Source organism: Tamandua tetradactyla, chromosome 2 (assembly GCF_023851605.1).
Source record: "Tamandua tetradactyla isolate mTamTet1 chromosome 2, mTamTet1.pri, whole genome shotgun sequence".
Taxonomy (NCBI): Eukaryota; Metazoa; Chordata; class Mammalia; order Pilosa; family Myrmecophagidae; genus Tamandua; species Tamandua tetradactyla.
The window spans coordinates 119,052,656-119,063,253 of NC_135328.1; the positions used below are offsets into that span (position 1 = coordinate 119,052,656).

General features: G+C 40.3%; 3 pseudogenes; 2 read left to right on the forward strand and 1 right to left on the reverse strand.

Annotated features, from left to right (window-relative positions):
- Positions 1–1,836: 1,836 nt before the first annotated feature.
- Positions 1,837–3,128, reverse strand: LOC143661816 (septin-7 pseudogene; annotated as a pseudogene).
- Positions 3,129–3,302: 174 nt separating this feature from the next.
- Positions 3,303–3,687, forward strand: LOC143661832 (prothymosin alpha pseudogene; annotated as a pseudogene).
- A 3,783-nt stretch (positions 3,688–7,470) lies between these two features.
- LOC143661848 (histone-binding protein RBBP7 pseudogene) lies at positions 7,471–9,290 on the forward strand (annotated as a pseudogene).
- The last annotated feature ends 1,308 nt before the right edge of the window (positions 9,291–10,598 follow it).

Consider the following 10,598-nt stretch of genomic DNA (forward strand, 5'->3'; position numbering starts at 1 on the left):
TTGGGATTGCACTGAACCTGTAGATTGCTTTTAATTTTTAATATACTTTCAATTACTGAACTGAGACTTTTACTCAAAATAACTAAGATTTTTTTATATTACAACTTTTGTTATATGAATTTTTATAATACAAACAAAAATACAGAAATACAATATATGAATACACGCTAAAGTCAGACGGTGACTTTTTTCTTTTCTATTCTTCGTAAAATAAAGAGACTGCACATAGGTAGAAGCAGGTTGGTCATCAGCACCACAAATTTGCCTAGAAATGATTTATAAATGCATTTCCCCCCTGTACTTACATTAAAGTATAAAAGTGGAGTTAAGGGAAAGTTTCTTGTTGGTTTCTACCATAGGAAAGATACTATACTGTTATCTTAGCAGGGCCATTATAGGGAAGATATCTAAATTAAATGTTATTATGGGAGAAAAGAAGTGTAACAGATAAGGTATCAGTGGTTGAAAGAGTTCAAATAGAGTCGAGAGGCTACTCTTGAGATCACTCTTACACAAGCTTCAGTTAAACATTGCTACCTATCGCAACTTGCCAAACCCCAACCAAATCCATTCCTGCCTAACCTAAAGAACACCCTGGGCATTATATAAGATTCTACAAAGGTTCCATCCTAGTGCATGATATATATTATATATTCACATCTACAACCTCCAGATGGGTCTCTGGACCAGAAGAGTCCTGAAATGCAGACGGACCAGCCTCTTCAGAACATCAGCTAGTTCCATCTCCCTACCCCATATTATTGACAGCCCCTTCCAATATGAAAAAGCTAGAATGGGCATAGCCCAGATTCCCCTAAGGAGTGAAGAGAAAGATCAAAAGTGATGGTGGAGTTATACAGAAAAGGTAGGGTTCAACAAATGAGTATAATCACTGAATCATTGTATTGATATTTCTTTTAGTCTCCAATATCTTAGAGCAGTTAGAAGTAAAAACCTAAAATTGTGGAATTGTAACCCATACCAACTCTGAAATCTGTTCTACAGCTAATTGTTGTGATGTGCTTTGAAATGTATTGCTTTTTTTGTATATATATGTTATTTTTCACACAAAAAGAGTAGATTATGATGATAAATGCACAACTATATGATGATATTGTGAATCACTGACTGTACACTTTGGATGATAACATGGTATGTGAATATATAATATATATCAATAAAAATATTACAAAAATGAAGCAGTAATGAGATTCTGGCTAGAGAATAGTATATATTTAAAGAATCCAAAACAAACAAACAAACAAAAAGGTTGTTATAAAAGAACACTAGGTGCAGTGTAGGCACATAGTTTTTTTCTATGTGTATTTTTAAACAATGGAAGTGTCAAAAATAGGGTCAACTGTGTTAGACTAAATTAATTATCGTATATGCTGCATTGAATGGAACTTACACATTATAATTTTCACAGAGAAGCATAGTTTCCATCATATTATGGCAAAGTATCCTCAGTGAAAACCTTCCAGAGTCCTTTTATTTCAGAATATCCTGTAAATGATCAAACCACCAAAACATAACTGTACAACAGCCAAATGTTCTCTTACATTAAATTGAAGACATCTGTTTAAAAAAATAGGAAAAAATAAAAGTAGGAAAGGTATAGAGCTGTTACTTTCTAAGTACACATCAACCCTAGACAATTCAGGGCATCTTAATCTCCATCAGGCACAACAACAAAATAGTAAGTTTTGTCATGCTGTTACATCCATTGTTATGGATAAAACTGGTACAAATTGGTCAAACAGATCTAACGAACACTGATGTCCAATATATATTAGTTATTGGTAACCAATGTGTACCTTGTGGTCAATAGAGGGTTTAAAAGATCTTCCCCTTTTTCATGTTCTTTTCCAAGGTTCTTGTAGAGTTCTGTTGTTCTAATATATGTTGCTGAGCTTCCTAGTTTGCTTTCGTATCCTCAAACTGAGGATGTTTTCCCTTTAATTCTTTGTGCTGTGCTTCCAAATTCTTTTTCATTTGCTCATGGGGCCACTGAAGCTCAACTTCAAAATCCTTCAGCTTCTGGATTTTTTCTTTGACCTTCATCTCAAACACCTGCTCCATCTCCATCATCTTCATCTTGGCCACAGGCTTCCTTCTTTCTTTCTCCATCCGTGCCGGAGGGCTCTTAGTAAGCTGCCTTTTATTCTTGTTGTCCTCAACTCCTTTTAAAGTAAGAGCTGCCAGTTTCCTGCTTCTGTAGTTCTCAGAGCACACATTATTAGTGACATCTTTCAAGTCCTGAATTTGTGTTCTTATCCACATATTTCTTAGAATTGTAAAATCACAACATTCACCATTTCCAACTTGAGCAACACCCCAAGGATACTGCCTTCCGCTCACCCTTCTACCATTAATTTCAATGGTAGTAGTACTACCCACTACAGCAAGGAGGAAATAGTCCTTTATCTATTTTAACAAGCTTATCTTCTTCTTCATCACCTGTTTCTGGAAATTCATATCTTTTAATTTTATGTTCTATTGTCTTCAGTATCTATTTTTTAAACTGTGGGCACTCCTCTGGTGTGAGAGTGTCTGCATACCAATAAGTGGGATGATACTCACTTTTTCATGTACCTGCTTCATGAACTCAATACCCAACGGTTTACGTCCGTGTCCTGAAGGAGCAATGAACTATAAACAGCACTGCACCCTGTTGTCAGGCATCGGTCCTGTTCACTCAAGATTCTGTAATTAGTATATTCAAATTTACTATCAATGAAATTGATGACAGGCTGCCAACTTATTGCCATTATCCACCGCACCTCCAAATCCTGGGGTATCAACTATTAGCAGCAACGGAACATCACCTCCTTTGATGAAAACTCTGGATTGTTCCAACTTGTACAGTCTTTTCTATTCTCTGGTAAGGACCTGGATACTCTGAAGAATACAAATCTGTGAGGAAGAATGAGTTTATTAATGTTGACTTTTCCCATCCAGATTAACCTACTACGGTAAGTGAATTCAAACCCTCTTCTCCTGAATTTTCTGTATACTTGATTTGGGAGATTTGCAGATTCTACAGAGCCTTCAAGTTTCTCCTGTTGAGCTACCATGGGGCTGCTGTTGACACTCTTCTCTCCAGCAGCAGCGGATGTCACACTTAATATAACTAAGATTTTAAAAATTACACTACCCCCCACTGGCTGCTCGGAAAAGCCATTTTTGCATTGTTCCCAGTCCGGCTCCCTGCCACCGGACACCGGCAGGTTTATAGCCAGAGGCCCCGCACTCTCGCTTTCTTTTCAATCCGTTGCATGGGATCCCCGGCGTGCCCCAGCATGTCAGACGCGGCCGTGGATGCCACCTCCGAAATCACCACCAAGGACTCAAAGGAGAAAAAGGAAGTTGGGGAGGAGGCAGAGAACGGAAGAGATGCACCTGCTAATGGGAATGCTAACGAGGAAAACGGGGAACAGGAGGCTGATAAGGAGGTAGATGGAGAAGGGGAAGAAGGTGGGGGAGGAAGAGGAGAAGGAGGAAGAAGGAGATGGTGAGGAAGAGGAAGGAGATGACGATGAGGAGGCTGAGGCAGCTACGGGCAAACGGGCAGCTGAAGACGATGAGGATGATGATATGGACACCAAGAGGCAGAAGACCGATGAGGATGACTAGACAGCAAAAAAGGAAACATTAAACTTAAAAAAGAGGCCGCCGTGACCTATTCACCCTCCACTTCCCGTCTCAGAATCTTACCGTGGTGACCTTGGAGTAGAGAGGTCCAGCCACCGCGGACAGCGCCACCCGCGGAGGACACGCGCTCTGCACCGCCCAAACAAAACCACAGCGTGAATTTGCAACCGGGGAGGAGAAAAGAACCCAAACTTCCAAGGCCCTGCTTTTTTTTCCTTAAAAGTACTTTAAAAAGGAAAATTTGTTTGTATTTTTTATTTACATTTTATATTTTTGTACATATTGTTAGGGGTCAGCCATTTTTAATGATCTCTGATGACCAAACCAGCCTTCTCTGTCCTACTTCTGACTTTACTTGTGGTGTGACCATGTTCATTATAATCTCAAAGGAGAAAAAAAACTTGTAAAAATAGCAAAAACAAACAAAAAAAAACAGTCTTATTCCGAGCATTCCAGTAACTTTTTTTGTGTATGTACTTAGCTGTACTATAAGTAGTTGGCTTGTATGAGATGGTTAAAAAGGCCAAAGATAAAGGTTTCTTTTTTTTTTCCTTTTTTTTGGTCTGTGAAGTTGCTGTTTACTTTTTTGGCCTGTTTGATGTATGTGTGAAACAATGTTGTCCAACAGTAAACCAGAATTTTATTTTGCTGAGTTGTTCTTAAAAAAAAAAAATTACATTACCATCATAGTCTTCCCTTAACCCCTCAATTTCAGCATTATTTTTAATGACAAATGTGGACAAGAGTACCCTCAAGTAGGCGATAGTAATTGTCTCCTACTGCTACCAGTTCCAGATCAAAGCCATCTCCTTCAAGGATGTGATTTTTTTATTTTTATTTTTTTTTGATTTGCTATAAACCTCCACCCCCCGAGTCAGAAGTTTTTCAGTAAATAAGAGGGAAAATTCCTCTGTTATGCCACTAGAGAGAGAATCTTTGACAATTAAGCTGTATCGTCTGGGCTTTGTTGCAGCTCTATCAATATTTGATTTACCTCTGTCTTTAAGTGTTTTGAAAGTAGAATGAAGACTTCTTTAATTGGATCTTGGCTTTTAAACACTGGCAAGAATTTGTATTCTTTATAGCCCAGCCAACATTTGGGGGATTTTCTTTTGCTCTCCAGCCCCACCTTATGTCTTCTCATGAGGAGAGAGATGCCTCTCAGTGTGCTTTTCCCTAGCCTTTGATGGCAGTGAGGTAAGGTGGAAAGAGAAAAGGTGGTTATCAGAGTATGATCCATAAAGCAGACATTTGAGGATGGTGGAGATATTGATCATGAAATGATCTACAGGGTAGCCATGGGAGAGGGTAGCTAAGGTGAGGTAGAGAAAACCACCACTCTAAGTGAGGAGGTCAGGGAGGGAGAGGACAAGGCAATGGATGATTGGGTCATCCACATGGATGTCAAGGTCCCAAGGATGATGTTTAAAGAGTGGGATGAATACAGTAAATCCAGTGCTAAAATGCTTAGTTAATAAAAGGTGAATGACATGAACAAATGACAGCAAAAAGGAACCTGGGAAAGGGTAGTAAGGAGAGGGGCTTCAAAGGAGTTAAGCTTTTTGTTTTTGTTTTTAAGAAATAAGGAGGGGAGATGGCTTGGAAAAGACAATGATCTAGGAGGACATCTAACTCACATCTAGTTTAACTCACATCTAGCTTCTGAGGCATATAGTTTTAGTTTTAGTTTCCTAGGCTGCTGAGAGCAGATACTATGAAATGGATTGGCTTTTAACAATGGGAATTTACTAGCTTATAAACTGACAGTCTTGAGGCCATGCAAATATCCAAATCAAGGATTATCAAGAACATGCTTTCTTCCCAAAGACCACTACTGGTGACCTTGGACTCCTCTGCCACATGATGAGACACACGATAGCAGCTGCTGGTCTCTCCCTTCTCTTTTGGGTTTCATTGATTTCAGCTTCTTGCTTCTCTCTCTCGCTCTCTCTCTCTCGCTCTCTCTCTGTATTCCTCTGTATTCATCCCATTTATAAAGGACTCCAGTAAGATGATTAAGATCCATCATGAGTATGGTAGGTCACTCCTTAACTGAAGTAGCCTCACCAAAAAGTCCTACTTACAATGGGTCCATACCCACAGTAATGGTTTAAATTTAGGAAAACCTTTTTCTGGAGTACTTACAATTTCAAACTACCCCAGGGAGATATGACTTCCAGCTGAGAGGGCAGCAGGGGAAGTGGCTATTCAGGAAGCTGGGGAGTGGAGGTAGGGGTGAAGGTCTGTCCCCATGAGTGAGGGCTGCAGTGAACCAGCTCCACCTGTCATTGAGGGAGTAAATCTCTAATTGTAGAGCACACTTGTCTGCATCTATAAGCCACATTCTCCAAAATTGGCTTTAGCATGATAAAGGTAACTGATATATAGTCCTTTCTCTACCTCACTGCCCACCTATTTCTCAATTGGCAAATAATACATGGCAAATAATAGTGTTCAATAAATGTTTGTAGAATGAGAACTTTAGCATATCATTAATAAAAGAAATCTAAACTTACAAGTTGCTTTGCTGATGTTTGTCCAATAGTATGATATCCTTAGAGGATTTTAGTCTATGGCATTTATCTGTAGCTGCTTATGTGGTTGTCTGAGACAGCCTTGAGAGAGCAGTCTGTGCCACACTAAGGGTAAAAACAGATCGCAGTTTTATTGCATGGAAATCCCAAATACTATGCTGACCTTCACATTTCCACACATGAGATAGCCTAGTCCTAGTGATTAAAACCATAGTTCTGAAATTATGCTGCCTTTGTTTGAAACCTGCCTCCATGACTGTGTGACCTGAGCAAATCACTTAATGTTTTAGTGCCTTAATTTCTTTTATTTGAAAAAAAGAAATGAGAGGGAGGTGGAAGGGGTATGGGATATATGAGTTCTTTTTTTTTTTCTTTTTATTTCTTTTTCTGGAGTAATGCAAATGGTCCAAAAATAATCATGGTGAAGAATACTCAACTATGTGCTGCTATTGTGAGCCATTGATTGTATAATATGGTTGGACTGAACCTGTGAGGATATTTCCCAGTAAAAAATTTTAAAAAGTGATGGTAGGACTTTGGTGAGGATTTAATGAATTAAAACATATCAGACGCTTAGGACATCGACTGGCACATGCTCAGTAGTATAAATGTCAGCAATCGAGCTTTTGAGCTTTTGGGATCTTTCCTTCTTGCCTAGATTCTCAATCATTTCAGAAATAAAACAATAGAGTCAACAGATTACTGATAAAGCTAGATGAGAGTGACAGGGCCTGCTAACTCGTACTTATTCCAGTGGTTCTCAGAACCCTGAACCCGGTATCATTGGCCTCACCTGGGAACCAGTTAGAACTACAAATTCTTGGGCTTCATGTCAGACTTAATTAGAAACTCTGGAAGGTGGGACCCCGGAATCAGGTGATTCTGATGCAGGCTCAAGTTTGAGGACCACCGCCTTACTCGCATCCCAGCCTAGAGCTTGGGAAAAATCACTCTACAAAAAGATTGTAGAGGAGCCGCTCACTGCATGGTAAAGCCTGGTGCAGCTGCCCCGCAGTGACCACCGCCACCTCCTGCCTTGTAGCTGCCACCACCGCCACGGCCTGGAGACCAGCTGTATGAGTAGGCCACAGTTTTCAACGAGTAAACATATTCCTCAGTTCTGAGGTGTTCTTGTTCACACATTTATAGCGTTTCTGAAGGGCAGTGGAGATGACTGCCAGGCACAGCTCTGCCTCTGTGCGGACAAGCGAACTGTAGAAATTCATTACTACATCAAGAAAACACCCCTGGAGAAGAGCAGCACAGACCTCGGTACCCGCGAGAGGGGAGGAGGCAGGAAAGAAGGACGCGGCATCTGGGGGAGCACGCAGGCAGCAACGGAGCTCAGGCTTCGGCAGCTATAAGTGCGTGACGCTCCTGGGAAAGGCAGGAGCGCCTGCGGTTGGGCTGCTCTCGACTAGCGAGGGGAGTCCGAGACGGCGGCGAGGGGCGAACGACCCGACGCCAGATGGCGAGTAAAGAGATGTTAGAAGATACTGTGGAGGAGCGTGTCATCAACGAAGAATATAAAATCTGGAAGAAGAATACACCATTTCTATATGACCTGGTTATGACCCATGCTCTTCAGTGGCCGAGTCTTACCGTACAGTGGCTTCCTGAAGTGACTAAACCAGAAGGAAAGGATTATGCTCTTCATTGGCTAGTGCTGGGGACTCACACATCTGATGAGCAGAACCATTTGGTGGTGGCTCGTGTACATATTCCGAACGATGATGCACAGTTTGATGCTTCCCATTGTGAGAGTGACAAGGGTGAATTTGGTGGCTTTGGTTCTGTAACAGGAAAAATTGAATGTGAGATTAAAATTAACCATGAAGGAGAAGTAAACCGTGCTCGTTACATGCCACAGAATCCTCACATTATTGCTACAAAAACACCATCTTCTGACGTGTTGGTTTTTGACTATACAAAGCACCCTGCTAAGCCAGACCCAAATGGAGAATGTAATCCTGATCTTAGATTAAGAGGTCACCAAAAGGAAGGCTATGGTCTTTCCTGGAATTCTAATTTGAGTGGACATCTCCTAAGTGCATCTGACGACCATACTGTCTGTTTGTGGGATATAAATGCAGGACCAAAGGAAGGCAAAATTGTGGATGCTAAAGCAATCTTTACTGGCCACTCCGCTGTTGCAGAAGATGTGGCTTGGCATCTGCTCCATGAGTCACTGTTTGGATCTGTTGCTGATGATCAGAAACTTATGATATGGGACACCAGGTCCAATACCACCTCCAAGCCAAGCCACTTGGTAGACGCTCACACAGCCGAGGTTAACTGTCTGTCATTCAGTCCTTACAGCGAGTTCATTCTAGCGACTGGCTCTGCGGATAAGACTGTAGCTTTATGGGATCTGCGCGATTTAAAATTAAAGCTCCACACCTTTGAATCTCATAAAGATGAAATTTTCCAGGTCCACTGGTCTCCGCATAATGAAACTATTTTGGCTTCAAGTGGTACTGATCGCCGTCTCAATGTGTGGGATTTAAGTGAAATTGGAGAAGAGCAATCAGCAGAAGATGCCGAAGATGGGCCTCCAGAACTCCTGTTCATTCATGGAGGACATACTGCCAAGATATCAGATTTCAGTTGGAACCCCATCGAGCCTTGGGTTATTTGCTCAGTCTCTGAAGATAACATCATGCAAATATGGCAAATGGCTGAAAATATTTACAATGATGAAGAGTCAGATGTCACAGCATCGGAACTGGAGGGGCAAAGTTCTTAAACCCAAAGTATGAGAGGTTTTCTATTGAATGTTAATGCTACACGAATGCTTGACTTATCAAGCGCCCAAAAGGCATTGTATAGTAGGAAATATAAGTGGGATGGCATATGGCATTCTTTACCTTCTGATTCTAGCACTTTCAAGTGAGCTGTTGCGTACTGTCTGTATCATATTGTAGCTATTAGGGAAGAAATGTTGCTTAAGAAAGAACACCATTGTTAATACAGTAGCAGTGTACTGCCTTTGATTCAACTGTTCTAAGTCCCTGTTTTCTCCAACTAAGTGCTTGCTGTTCCCAGATATGCAACAATAACTTACCCTCTCCCTCCAACGCCTCGACTGGCTTTGCAGAAATAAAGTTTTAAAATAAAAATAAATAAATAAATAAAAATAAATAAAAAAAAAGAAACACCCCTAAGAGTGGTTAACCTGGACAGGGAAGTGTTGAATTGAAATCCACAGAGTATTTTACAAGAGTTCTGACCTGAATGGGGTAAACCTCAGTGCACTTGTTTATACCGCCTCACTATTACTGGATTGAGGTATTGCGCCTTCTCGTTAGGTTCATTTCCCATTACTCCCAGTTTCAGAAGCACTGAGAATTTCAAGTGTAGCATATTGAAGTAGACTTTAGTTTCCTTACATCATTTCTGTAGTTGATTTTTACAATTCTTTCATAACCCTATTGAGTGTTTCAAATGAACTGCCCAGCTCCTATGGAAGTTTGTGGAAGACAAGAACATGAGATTTCTTATTACATGCAATCCAACCAATGCAAACTTAAGTAAATGTGTAGAGGAACTTAAGATGTATGGAGTTACCACAATAGTAAGAGAATATGAAACAATTTACCATACTACTCTTGTGGAGAAAGAAGGCATCCATGCTCTTGATGGGCCTTTTGATGATGGTGCCCCACCATCCGACCATTGTTTACGATTGGTTAAGTCTTGAAAAAATCAAGTTTTGTGACTGCTGCATTGCTGTTCATTGTGTTGCAGGTCTTGGGAGAGCTCCAGTGCTTGTTACCTAGCACTGATCGAATGTGGAATGAAATATGAAGATTGAGTACAGTTCTTAAGACAAAAGTGGTGTGGACCTTTTAACAGCAAGCAACTTTTATATTTGGAGAAGTATCATCCTAAAATATGGCTGTGCTTCAAAGACTCCAATAATCACAGAAACAAGTTGTGTTCCGTAAAACTGGGTTGCCTGATACTATTGCCTTAGAAGTGGAACTTAAGAGAGGAAGGACCTAATTTTTTGTACATATTAGCCAATATGTTGATGAATAAGTCTAACAGAGCTTTGTTAGTATTGAAAAGCCGTTTTACCATGCTACAAGTTTGGGTAACAGTCATTCTATTCGGACACAGCAAAAGATTCTTGCTGGTCAGCATTTAAAATGGGCTTATCATTTGTAACAATTGACCTTTCTTGAAATCATGCAGAGTGATGTCTTCTTTAAATCTCTTTCCATCCCAGAATTTTATCAATATACAAGACGGTTAGAGAGATTAGGTGCCAAAATACCCAACACAATACTTGTATATTTTTAGTGTCATTCAGAACTTAAAATCCCAGGAATTATGAGCAATCTAGACCTTATGTGGTTTATTCCCTTAGTCATTTCAAACATCAAAAGTAGATCCTATATGGTTATT